This window comes from Myxine glutinosa, chromosome 11, assembly GCF_964187855.1.
Source record: "Myxine glutinosa chromosome 11, kmMyxGlut1.1, whole genome shotgun sequence".
In the NCBI taxonomy this organism is placed as follows: Eukaryota; Metazoa; Chordata; class Myxini; order Myxiniformes; family Myxinidae; genus Myxine; species Myxine glutinosa.
In genome coordinates, this window is record NC_136271.1 from 109022843 (window position 1) to 109036702 (window position 13860).

General features: G+C 42.7%; 1 protein-coding gene across 3 annotated transcripts in view; it reads right to left on the reverse strand.

Annotated features, from left to right (window-relative positions):
- IMMP2L (inner mitochondrial membrane peptidase subunit 2) overlaps positions 1-13860 on the reverse strand; it is a 327553-nt gene that overhangs the window by 64416 nt on the left and 249277 nt on the right. The window lies entirely within an intron of this gene.

The window sequence follows — 13860 nt, forward strand, 5'->3', positions numbered from 1 at the left end:
AAATATGCTAGGGTACAGCCACAGCTGTGACGCATATCTAATCCTCCCGACACTACATACAGTCACGTGAAAAAGTAAGTACACCCCATGTAAAGTTTTGACTTTTTCAACATATTTCAACATACAGCTATTTGATCTTCATTTCAACAATATTGATAGATAAAGGTGATATAATATAACAAATATCATGAAACATTTACATTTTGTAGTCCATTGTATAATTTAAATAAACATAAATGCAAATTTCGCATGTGGAAAAAGTAAGTACACCCTTGGCTCTAATAGGTGGTATTGCCTCCTTTGGCAGAAACAACCTCAAGTAGGCATTTCTTATAACTGTCTACCAGTCTCTGACATCGACTGGGAGAAATTTTTGCCCACTCCTCCATGCAGAATTCTTTCAGCTGTGCGAAGTTCGAGGGGTTTCTTGCATGCACAGCTCGTTTCAAATCCCCCCACAACATCTCGATGGGATTTAGATCCGGGCTTTCACTTGGCCATTCCAGAACCCTCCATTTCTTTCTTTTCAGCCATTCCTTGGTGGATTTACTGGTATGTTTAGGGTCATTGTCATGTTGCAAGGCCCACCTTCGGTTGAGCTTCAACTTTCCGACAGATGGCCTCACATTATCCTCAAGCACCCTCTGGTACAATGAAGAATTCATAGTGGATTCTACTATGGTGAACTGCCCAGGCCCTGATGCAGCAAAGCTGCCCCAAACCATAATATTTCCACCACCATGCTTTATAGTTGGTATCAGCTTCTTGTGGTCAAATGCGATCTTTGGTTTTCGCCAAACATGTCTTCTGCTACTGTGGCCAAATAGCTCTACCTTTGACTCATCTGTCCAGAGCACATTGTTCCAGAAGTGCTGGTCTTTGCCAAGGTGTTCATTGGCAAACTTTAGTCTTGCCCTGATGTTCTTTCTGGACAGCAAAGGTTTCCTCCTGGCACACCTCCCATGGAGATCAAATTTGTGCAGCCTCTTTCTAATGGTACACTCGTGCACTTTGACATCAACAGTGGCAAGAGCTACCTGTAGGTCCCGTGATGACATTCTGGGGTTCTTAGAGACTTCTTTCAGCATCTTGCGGTCTGCTCTCGGGCTGAACTTGCTGGGGCGGCCTGGCCTGAACAAGTTGGCAGGTGTTTGGAATCTTCTCCACTTGTAGATGATCTTCCGGACAGTCGAATGATTGATTTCAAATTATTTGGAGATCTTTTTAAATCCCTTCCCAGACTCGTAGGCATCTATAAACTTCTTTCTGAAGGCCTCAGCGAGCTCTTTTGATCTAGGCATGGTGACGCCGCACACTTCAACAACAAAGAGCAAACCAAACTAAATGTCTGAGGTTTAAATAAGACAGGTTCCTCCAAGATCTTCTCTAACAATGTTCTAATCATTTGCACCTGAGCTGGTGCACCTGATTCTAATTTTAGGTATTTGTAGTGATAAATGTAGGGGTGTACTTACTTTTTCCACATGCGAAATTTGCATTTATGTTTATTTAAATTATACAATGGACAACAAAATGTAAATGTTTCATAATATTTGTTATATTATATCATCTTTATCTGTCAATATTGTTGAAATGAAGATCAAATAGCTGTATGTTGAAATATGTTAAAAAAGTCAAAACTTTACATGGGGTGTACTTACTTTTTCACATGACTGTACATTGTTTTCCTGGCAATAAATAGCTTCATTCTCCCCAGTCAAGCAAGTTTGTGATGTTTCTGAAGCGTTGCTCAGTGGAGGGCTCACAACCTTTCCCAAAGGATCTGAAAGCATAGCCCAATTCTGGAAACAATCTGCAACTTTTGGGGTTTTATATTGCACATGCTCAGCTTTACAAAGAATAAAATTTTCTTCTTTCATGACAAGACCTTCAGGAATTGCTTGAAGAGTTGTCGGATCCATTGTGGCCTGCTTTGTAGTGTTGGTGCTGTACGTCCAGCTTGGGATACAAGCATTATTGAAGCTCGGTGGATGTCATTAGGATCGTCCTCGTACTGAACCTCTAATGATTTAGTTTCAATGACTTATATGAAAACCTCGAACCTCGAACCTCGAATAACTTATATGGAAATCGCAGAAAATGAGTGATGAGACAGTCAAACTTTGTGTCTTTAAAGAAATGGGAACATTATAAAAGGCAGAGAGAATGTGATGTATTCATCGGTGTGCCAGGTTTATCTATGAGCAATAAGATAAACAAAAGCCAAAACTGTACTTGACATAATCTGTTCTAGAAAAGGTGTTGAAACAACATCATGTAAATGAAAAACATTGGCTTGAATCACACTAAAATACTGTTATGTTGGGGGAGGTGGGAGGTAAGGGGGGAGGTAGAGGAATATCTAGAGCCAGGTAGATCTGCATAGGTAGGTACTCGACTGTCGTGATAGGGTATCTACCTGTAATAAGTTCTGTTTGTAGCCCGAATGTCGGAATAAGTGCATATCTGTGTCCCCGTCGCGAGGGGGCGGGGCATGCCAATTAGTACAGGGATTATGGGTAAAATTCCCTCGTTTGTCATTCCCTCTGAGAGCAACCCAGTGTCCCCCTTATGGCAACGCACTTCCATAGACACTTAGACAGGCCCTTGGTGCACCACGCTAATTAAATCCCCTCCCTTACAATAAAACAAACCGGAAAGACAAGCGGGAAGTGGCCGCGTACAACGCCGGCATGGGCATCAAACATCGTGCTAAAAAGCAAGAGCCACACCCAGGGAACGTGTGATTGGTTGGGGTAAGGAGCTGTCCACTGATTGGTGGAAGGGAGCGGCGCACTGATTGGCCACTGACCGTGGACACCTCGGCGAATCAGTGCAGAATGCGCGAACACTCGACCAATCATGCGGAAGGCGCGGAAACACTAATTAGAAGCAGGTCGCTGATTAGAGAAAGAGGGCCGGTGACATCAGAAGGCGGGAAAGACCACAAAGAAGGGAGGGACGGATTGGTAACGCGGGAGAATTGACGTCAGACAATGGGGGACAAAACGACTGATTCGCGGGCTTTCTGGGGGCTTCGGTGTGTTCGGTCATCGGCTTCCCTGGTCGTCTTCCCTGCGTTCTTACCTGGTTCTTGCTTGGTGTTCGGTTCGTTCTTCTTCCCTGCGTTCTTCCCTGGTGGTCATTGGCGTCTTCCCTGGGTTATTCTTGGTGCCCATGGTGCTTGGAGCGAGGCTTGGTGCTACAAAACACGGGACCTCGCGTGCGACCGACGAGCGGGGTGAGCCTCTCGCCGCCTAGCAGAGCGGGACCGAGGTGGACAGAGGCCTGCTTCGCGCGAGCGCCGGAGCCTGGGCGATTCCTGACGGACACATCCAGCCAGACTGAGATAAGCTTGCACCCACGAACGCACAACACGACGATTCTTTTATTTAATTCATGCCCCTGTGCTGTTGTCGAAGTGAGGTGTGCGGGATCCCAATTTAGAATTAGTTCTTCCATCGTGTTTCGTTGTATCGGGTTTTTTTTTTTTTTTTTTTTTTTTTTTTTGTATACAAGGTCGAGGCTCGTGAAAGAGCGAACATTAATCACACAGAAAGACAAACCGACACAAAAAACATATAACATAGGGAGCGGTAGACAAGATGGGGAGAGAGGGGGAAGGACACAAACACAACATTTGAGAGCAGGGACCGAGAGACATGGAGACATCGAGAGATCTGAGAGAGGGCGAGGGCTTTGGGGGGGGGGGGGGGGCGTGGGAAGGGGGCGGTGGGAGAGGTATAAAACATATGGACACTGCCTGGACTTCCAGGAAAGAAGTTGGAATTTCAAACAAGGTGGATCTGGGGTGAATTAGCGGGGGTAGAAAAGATCAAGGTTTTGGATGGGGGAAGATAAGAGATGGTGGTGAACAGCTGTTTTAAAGACCTGGAGGGAGGAGTGGGATTGAAGGGAGTGAGGGAGTTTGTTCCAGAGGCGGGAGAAAAGAGGAATGAAAGAGTGAAGGTGAGCAGAGAGCCGAGATTTCGGCAGTTTAACCATCAGAGGTTCCGTAATAAATCTATATTTTTGTACATTTTACCCCCGTGTCCGTTTTGAGTTCATTCCCTGCAGGATCGAGGGCTGCCGTCGGGGCGTCAGGTAAGAGCTTGCAGCTTCTTCCTCTTCATTCTTCCTCCCGTGCTTTTATAGTCGAATCTGTCATTGATCATCGCCTCCATTTAAGTCCGTTTGAGCCATCCGCGATCCTACGGTATTAACCGAGGGATGCGCGCGACAATACGCAATTTGGTGTCTGTCTGTCTGTCTGACCACGATACATTCGGTCGTTACTTATCCAACCTCAACCAAATCTGACAGGACTAACGGTCACATGGTGGAGGTTGTAGCGACTTTATATGCTCCCCTCGCCAAGGGGGTTTCCGGCCTTGTGTGTAATGTCAGGTTTTGCGGCCAAAATCCCCCCCCGCCCCCTTCCCATGCCTCCTCCCCCGCCCCCTTCCCATGCCTCCTCCCCCCAAGCCCTCTCCCTCCCACAGATCTCCCGATGTCCCTGCTCTCCATCTTTTTCTCCCGCTCTCTTTATCATATGTTTTATGTGCCAGTTTTTCTTTTTGTGATCAATGTGATCAATCGAAAATGATTTGCCGTTTGAGTTAAACCATACCACAATGTAACCCATAGACAACACGAATATGGCGGATGACTTTGGAGAGTGATGTCTTGGCTAAGCGTGAAGAAGAAGACAATTTCGACTTTGAATCGAAAAATTACCGACTTTATAAATCGCAAATCGTAAAAAGACACACCATATCTATTTTGTTGAGTATCAAGGAATAGTTTAGCGTCGAGGTGCTCTGAGCGTGTGGGTTCCCTTTAAGGATGCATACAATGCCAGTACACAACATCAGTCTTATTGCCTAGTTTGTAGATAGATTATTACTCCTAAGTTATGGATGCCTTCGACAGGATGGCATTACCATACTGTTTCCACCAATCATCTGTAATTTTCAAAAGGCTGGATGTTTTCTTTAAGCAAAAATCTCATAATTGCATGCTGTTCCAGCCTCGATCATTACCTTACTTGCTGCAATCTTGATTTTCAACATTTACATTCAAGCAGAATGTGAGGTGTTTAGTAACCAATACCCATAACAGGTGGTTATGGGTATTGGTTACTAAACATAAAAGGACAAATTCCTTATTAGTCTACAGTGCCTTCAGGAAGTATTCACACCACTTGACTTTTTCACATATTGTTGTGTAAAATGAAATTAAAATGAATTTAAAATGGATTAAATTGAGATTTTTCTTTGTCACTGATCTACACATGATACCCCATAATGTCCAAGTGCAATTTTTAAATAGAAATTTTATCAAAATAATTAAAAATGAAAAGCTGAAATGTCTTGAGTCAATAAGTATTCAACCCCTTTGCTATGACATGCCAAATTGAGCCCAGGTTCATGTAATTTAATTTTATCATCCTTGAGATGTCTCCACAACTGGATTGGAGTCCACCTGTGGCTAACTCAATTGATTGGATACGATTTAGAAAGAAACACACCTTTCTATACAAGGTCCCACAGTTGACCGTGCAGGTCAGAGCAGAAACTCCACCATGAAGACCAAGGAACTGTCTGTAGAACTCTGAGATAGAATTGTGAGGAGTCATAGATCTGAGAAAAGGAATAAAACAATTTCTAGAGTGTTGAAAATTCCAATGAGCACAGTGAGCTCCATGATTAGGAAATGGAAAGAACATGGAACTACCCAGATTCTTCCGAGAGCTGGCCATCTGACCAAACTGAGCAAGTGGGCAAAAAGGACCTTGGTCAGGGAGGTGACCAAGAGCCCATTGACTACTGACAGAACTACATACAGAGTTCCTTGGCGGAGATGTGAAAACATGCTGGAAGGACAACAGTCTCTGCAGCACTTTACAAATCTAGGCTTTATGGGAGAGTGGCCAGACGGAACCCACTCCTGAGAAAAAGGTACATGTCAGCATGCCTGGAGTTTTCAAAAAGGCACGTGAAAGACTCAGAGTATGAAGCAAAAGATTCTGTGGTCTGATAAGACGAAAATCGAACTCTTTGCTCTGAATGCAAAGCGTTGCATCTGGCAGAAAGCAAGCACAGCTCATCCATCACCCATCGCAAACCATCCCTACCATGAAGCATGGTGGTGGCAGCATCATGCTTTGTGGATGCTTTTCAATGGCAGGACCTGGAAACTTGTAAGGATAGAGGGACCAATGAATGGAGCCAAATACAAGAACCTGCTTCAGAGTGAAAAAGACCTTAGATTGTGGTGAAGAGTTATATTCCAACAGGCCAATGATCCCAAGCATACAGCCAAAGCAACGCTGAATGGCTTCAGAACAAGAACAGGAAAGTCCTTGAGTGGCCTAGCCAAAGCCTAGACTTGAATCCCATTGAGAATCTGTGCAAAGACTTGAAGATTGCTGTTCATCGACACTCCCCATTCTACTTGACAGAGCTTGAGCAAATCTGTAAGGAAGAATGGGAGAAGCTCCCCAAATCCAGATGTGCAAAGCTGATACAGACATACCAAAGAAGTCTCGAAGATGTAATCACTGCCAAAGGCGCTTCGATGAAGTATTGACTCAGGCAGTTGAATATTTATGTAAATTAGATATTTTTGTATGTCATTTTCAATAAATGTGTAAAGATTTTAAAAACATGTTTTCGCTTTGCAATTATGACGTATTTTGTGTAGATCGGTGACAAAAATTTTAATGCAATCCAATTGAAAGTCAGGCTGTAACACAACAAAATGTGAAAAAGTCAAGGGGTGTGAATACTTTCTGACGACACTGTACATACATTAATTACCCGAGCTTAACAAACAAACAAACAAAAAAAAACAACAACAATGACAGCAATGTCAAAAGTTGAACTACGCTTGTACAAAACACTTATTAAATTGTGACATATCATTATTTGACCTTTCTTGAATATCTACGAAGTTGTATAATGCCGTGGCACCATTACCTAAAGCCGTGCCCCAGCCCTCTCATCCCTGCTCAATGACTGGCCAGGCTGATACATTCCATGCTTTGCTCACATAAAGTTACAGGATTTTATACATTTGCGAATGCAAGTGTGACTGTGCTCACATTCTTCTCAGCTAAACTGTGCAGATGCAATTACCGTAGCATTGGGATGTCTAAATTTCATGAACAGCTCAGAGTGGAATCAAGTACACTCTTAAACTTACAAGTAGCAAGACGAAGCAAAGGTACAATTTGAGGGGGGAAGTGACAGTGGAAAGGAGGATAAAAACTATGATAACGTTATTAGGTAGAACTAGGGCATGCCCGTACTATATATATATCTAAAATTATATCCCCCCCCCCCTCTATTTACATGAAATGGTTTGGTCCATTCGCAAAGCCAAAGCGAACGGCTTGCGAGTACGGTGACAATCCCCCCCCCTCTATTTACATGAAATGGTTTGGTCCAAAGCGAACGGCTTGCGAGTACGGTGACAATCCCCCCCCTCTATTTACATGAAATGGTTTGGTCCAAAGCGAACGGCTTGCGAGTACGGTGACAATCCCCCCCCCCTCTATTTACATGAAATGGTTTGGTCCAAAGCGAACGGCTTGCGGAGTTTGGTAAAGAAATCGCCATAGCGTGCACAAACGCGCAGGAAAGCGAAAGAATCGCAAATTAGTTTTAATTAGTTTTAAAACATAGTTTAACGCCAACATAGCGCCAACATAGTTTGCCAACGGGAAATAAATGAATACGCTCTCAAATGTGCTGTCCGAGGCAGAGTCTGTTCGCCACGTTCGGCACACGTGATAGCTCGCTGCTCTCTGATTGGTTGAATCGTTTTTTGGACATAGCTCGGTAACTACTTCTCCGATTAATATGAAACCTTGAAAAGGCACATCCTCAGGTCCCCAGCAATATACCTGGCAAGTTTAAAGTATATCGGACCCGTGGTTGTCGAGAAACAGCGGTCACAGACAAACAAACACACAGACACACAGACACACACACATACACACACACACACACACACACACAGAGATTACTGGAATTATAGATAGATGAGGGTAGGATAGTAGAAATAAGAAACAATTAAAGAGTACTTCATCATGTACATGGATAACTACCTGGTGCTGTTGCAATCCGAACATCGCAGGAGGCCAGGTTGGACAAGCAGGCAGGAATAAATTAATGCTGTTGTTTATATCTTGAGTTGTTGTATGCAGATGATCTGGTGTTGATTGCGGAAAGTATGGATGGACTGAAGGAAAAGATGAACAAGTGGAAGAAATGTATGGAGACAAAAGGTCTGAAGGTGAATATCGGAAAGACGAAGGTGATGGCAAGTGGTAAAGCATGTGGTGAGGTGGAAAGAACTGGGAAGTGGCCCTGTGCTGTGTGCAGGAAGGGTGTCGGAGTGTACTCCATTCAATGTACAATGTGCGCTGAGTGGGGTTCATCAAAAATCTAGTGGTCTGAGGGTCATTAACCAGTGTGGCAGCTACATTCAAATGTAAGGTGTGCACAGAGGGAGCTGCAGATGGAGGAAATGTTGAGTTGGATCTTGGAGACGGCGTGAAGCTGGAAGGTGTGAAAACATTTTGCTACCTCGGAGACATGCTGAATGGAGAAGGTGGATCAGACTCGGCAACGGTTGCTAGAGTGAGATGTGCATGGAAGAAGTTTCGGGAACTGAGTGGCGTGCTGATGAGGAGGGGAGTGTCGTTGAAGCTGAAGGGAAAGGTGTATGCTGCATGTGTGAGAAGTGTTATGATTTATGGGAGCGAGACATGGGTAATGAACGTAGAGCAGCAACGAAGGCTGGAAAGGGTGGAAATGCGAATGGTTCGGTGGATGTGCGGAGTATCGTTGAGAGAGAGGAAGACAAATGATGAATTGCGAAAGATGATGGGAATAGAGCCTGTGATTGATGTTGTGAAGAGGAACAGGTTGAGATGGTTTGGTCATGTGTTGAGGAAGGATGAAAGTGACTGGTTGAGAAGAGTGATGGAAATGAATGTAGAAGGAAGTAGAGGACGGGGAAGACCGAGAAAGACTTGGCTAAAGATGGTGGAAGAAGAAATGCGGGCAAGGGGGTTAACAAGGAGAGATGCAGAACATAGGGCAAAATGGAGAAGATTGTCATGGGGACCGCAAGGCTAATCCCTGCTATAGCAGGGAAAATGGCCTTAAAATGCATGTTGTTGTTGTTTGTTGTTGTTTATATCTTGACTGCTGAGCATCTGTTCAGTCTATCAGTCTATCATTCTAAAAGTCTATCACAAAGAAAACATCAGTCTATCATTAAAAAAAAGAATGCAAGGAGAAAAGCACAAAAAAGGAAGAACAAAAAGCAGCAACAGCTGTACAGACTTTGCCCAGGTAATCCTACTGACAAGTCTGCAATGTGAGAGTGGATGGAGAGAAGGGATTTTAGATATTTAATGTCAGGATTTTAATATTTTTCAAACCACTCTAACATCACCTGTGTGGCTTTAAGTTTACAAATTTGGTGAAGACATCAAGGCACCTGTGCTAAAATGTCCGCACTCAGAAATATTTCTGTGCAGATGGAATTACCACAATGATTAAACAAGTGTGTACATGTAGCACAGGTATCCCTTTTGGAATAGCTGAATTTTCAACTTATTTGTACTTTTTCATTTCCTAGATTAAAACTCTATGTCAATCTTGAACCACCCTCAAAGATTAATGGACATGTCATGTGCCCAGAAAAGCATGAGCCTGAGAGTAGAGGGGTGTGGAATTGAGAAAAAATGAGAACAAAATGAGAGGGTAAGGCAGTGGAGGAGGGGATCGAGGGAAAAGGGGAATGAGGGGATCGAGGGAAAAGGGGAATGAGGGGATCGAGGGAAAAGGGGAATGAGGAGATCGAGAGAAAAGGGGAATGAGATTCAGAGAAACAGTCCCAGGCATTTAAAACACTTACATAAATTATATTAAATACAAGGAAAACGAGAGAGTTCATAGAACATGATTTCAGTGTATACTGTACTTCAATTTAAATGAAATAATGATTATAAAAGATTGTTACAAAAACTCGGTAGGTTTTGCTCTATTGAAGCAGTCTTATACATCACACTTATACACCACCCTATCTAAGATGTCCAAATTCTGCTACACTGGAGGTTCAAGGAAGTGACAAGGAGGTGATTTGTGTCCTAGTGTTCAAGTATATAATTCAGTTTAAATCAAATAATGATTAAAAAAGTTGTATAAATAAATTAATTCTGGAATTTACTGCCGTTGACGCAGTGTCTTTTACACCACATTTTTTTAACACGTTACATTCGTAATACGTGCCTGTTGTTTGTGTCCTTTATGACGTCCTTAAAAAAAGTCAGCTTCCTGTTTTGAAAGATTTTCAATTTTGTTTTACTGCCAGACAAGCAGAGGGAGCAAAAAAATTATCTCACTCCTCCCTGCGCATGTGCGATCAGGACGAAATCAGAGACAAAGCACCGTTAAACGGCAGGTTTGTTTTTCGATTCATGTTGAAAATACAACAATCATTTTAAATAAGTTGTTCACCAATCAGTTACAGACAGAAAGACGGATGGACGGACATAAACCAATTGCTTAACCCCACTTTTCAGTTCGCACGCGCGGGTTGATAGGCCTGATGGGATAGCTGAGTGATGGCATACCCGCCTTTGAGCTGTCTAGCCGAGGTTTGATTGCCATCCAAACTATAAATCACAGGTGAGACGTTGCAATCAGTGAGTGCGCCATCTTTAAACTTGTTGTCCCATCTCCTAAGTATTTGCTGGTGATGTTAAAGATCACCTCGTGTCTTTTCCAAGATTTTCCAACTTTTCCAAGTGTACTGGCTCGGTGGGCAAATCACAAATTGTTGCCCAAACCTTTCGTTCCCTGTTGATGGTTTGGTTTTCATCCAGTGATATTCACAACTTGCCATGGGCACCCCTCGGCTCTATAAAGATTGCGGGCACATGATCTTCTACTTATACAGGGGAATTAAGTGATACAATATCAAGTCAACTACTCCTCCTTCACCACATTGGTAAATGTGCTCTCATCAACTTTTTAGTTAATTGTTAAGTTCAATATCCCACAGAGACGAGTATTATGTTGTAACTTCAACCGCAGTTGCTGTAACTTTAAAATCTCACTAAGCAGTTGCTTTATGAAATGTAAAGTTTCCTCCAACTGTTTCCTCTTATTATAGTAATTTAGAACTTCTTTTGTCTGTACTTATTTTCACAAGACTAGGTTTTTAGGCCTCATTAACTTTATCGGTCATTACTAAAGTCCAAAATTATCCTGGAGGGATTTCGCTATACTTTTCATCCATACATATTCTCTCGCTCTTGTGATTGTTATTCCGAGAAGGTCGAGCAAGTTTGTGTGACCTTTTCTTGGAGTAATGTGAGATCCACTGTTTGAGCTGCCTGGGAAGTGAAAGAACTTCACAAAATTCTCAGCTGCCGCTCCCAGCTCCAGAAGAACTGCCCTGTAATTTCAGTTGTCTCACTCCTTCTTAGGATTCAACAACTGAACTCTCAGCTTTTTCAACACTTCGTGTCAAACAAAACCCAGCTCAACAGTTCTCGCTTTGTTCGTGACAAACCATGGAAATTTGTAATATAGTTTTAACTATTCCTGATGTTTTATCTTGTTCTGATAAATCGGTTCTGAGTCCAAATCGGTTCTGGTGAAACTGCCAAAATCAAGACTCTCTGCTCACCTTCACTCTTTCATTAATCGTTTATTCCGTCTCTGGAACAAACTCCCTCACTCTCTTCAATCCCACTCATCCCTCCAGGTCTTTAAAACAGCTGTTCACCACCATCTCTTATCTTCCCCCATCCAAACCTTGATCTTTTCTACCCGCGTTAATTCACCCCAGATCCACCTTTTTTGAAATACCGACTTGTTTTTTACTTCTCCCAACCTCCCCCACCCCACCCCCCGCCTTCCGATGCCTCCTCCCCCCAAGCCCTCTCCCTCCCACAGATCTCCCGATGTCCCTGCTCTCAAATGTTGTACTTGTGTGCTTCCCTCTCTCTCCCCATCTTGTCTCCCGCTCCCTTTATTATGTCTTATGTGTCCGTTTTTTTTTTGGTCATTCATGTTAGCTCTTACACGAGCCTCGATCTTGTATATAACAAAAAAGAAAGAAAAAAATGTTATGCAATACCATTATAACACCAGATAGCAAGCTGAAACAGTTAACATCAGACAACCAGAATGTTTATAGATCAAGACGACATGGCATCTTCACAGCTCGGCCAGACCTGGCATGGAGTGTTGTCAGGCTCTGTGAAGGAGGTAACATGTGAATACAACTGGCAGACTGCTGGGGAGGTTGACAAGCTACAGCGCCTTCAGAAAGTATTCACATCCCTTGAATTTTTTCACATTTTGTTGTGTTAGAGCCTGAATTTATAATGTCAAAAAATGAACATCTTTTTTGTCACTGATCGACACATAATGCCCCATAATGTCAAAGTGCAATTTTTTTTTTAGGAATGTTTTCAAAATAATTAAAAATGAAATACAGAAATATCTAATTACCTCCACCACCAAAGGTGGGTGGAGGTTATGTTTTCACCCGTGTTTGTCCGTTTGTCCATTTGTTTGTGAACAGGATATCTCAAAACTTTGTGGACAGATTCGGACGAAATTTGGCAGAGAGGTAGCGTATTTGATAAGGTCGAAATGATTAGATTTTGGTGAAGATCTGAATATGAATTCGAATATGATAATTATTTAATTGTTTAAGTGATTCTTCACCATTGGGAGATCGGGCCAAAAACGATACATAGCGGGATATCTCAAAAGGTTATGGATGGATTTGGACGAAACTTATTGGACAGGTTGTGTTTACGACAAAGAAGAATTATCCTCCAACCCCGCCTTCCCAATCCCCCCACTCCTCCCCCAAGCCCTCTCCCTCCCACAGATCTTCCGATGTCCCTGTTCTCTGCTGTTGTACTTGCATGCTTCCCTCTCTCTCCCCATCTTGTCTCACACTCCCTTTATTGTGTGTTTTGTGTGTCCGTTTGTTTTTTGTCATTAATGTTAGCTCTTACACAAGCCTCGATCTAGTATACAAAAAAAAGAAGAAAAAAAATGGCCAATTGGCCAATTGTCCTCTGTCAACATTTTAGTCCAAAATGTCTCTGGCTCGTTCATACACTGAACTATAACCATGGTATCAATTTTGCAAACTTTCAATTGCAATAGGATGTACTCTACACACTCTGAGATTATTTGGGGACAGACTTTACTGTTGCCTCTGCAACCGAAGGTGGATGGAGGTTATGTTTTCACCTCTATCTGTTTGTCTGTCTGATTGTGAATAGGACATCTCAGAAAGTTGTGGACGGATTTGGACAAAATGTGTTGGAGCGATTGCGTGTGTGACAAGGACAAAAGGATTAGATTTCGTTGAAGATCCTGACCTGGGAATGGATCTGATAATTTTTTAAGTGATTCTTCACTATTGAGAGATAGGGCAAAAATTGGACATAATCAAAAAATTATGGACACATTTGGACAAAACCTGATGGACAGGTTGGGTGCATCACAAGGACCAATTCATTCAATTTTGGTGAATATTCGAATCCGGATCCGGATCAGAGAATTTTTTAAAAGTGATTCTTTACCATTGAGTGATTGGGCTAAAACCAATATGTAGCCCGACATCTCAAAAAGTTATGGATGGATTCTGACGAAACCTGGTGGACAGGATGGGTGTGTGACGAGGCCGAATTGATTCGATTTTGGTGAAGATCTGAATACGGATCCGGATACGAGTGAATTGAAAATTCACAAGTGATTTGTCACATTTGAGTGATAAGGTAAAAAACGATGCATATAACATGAT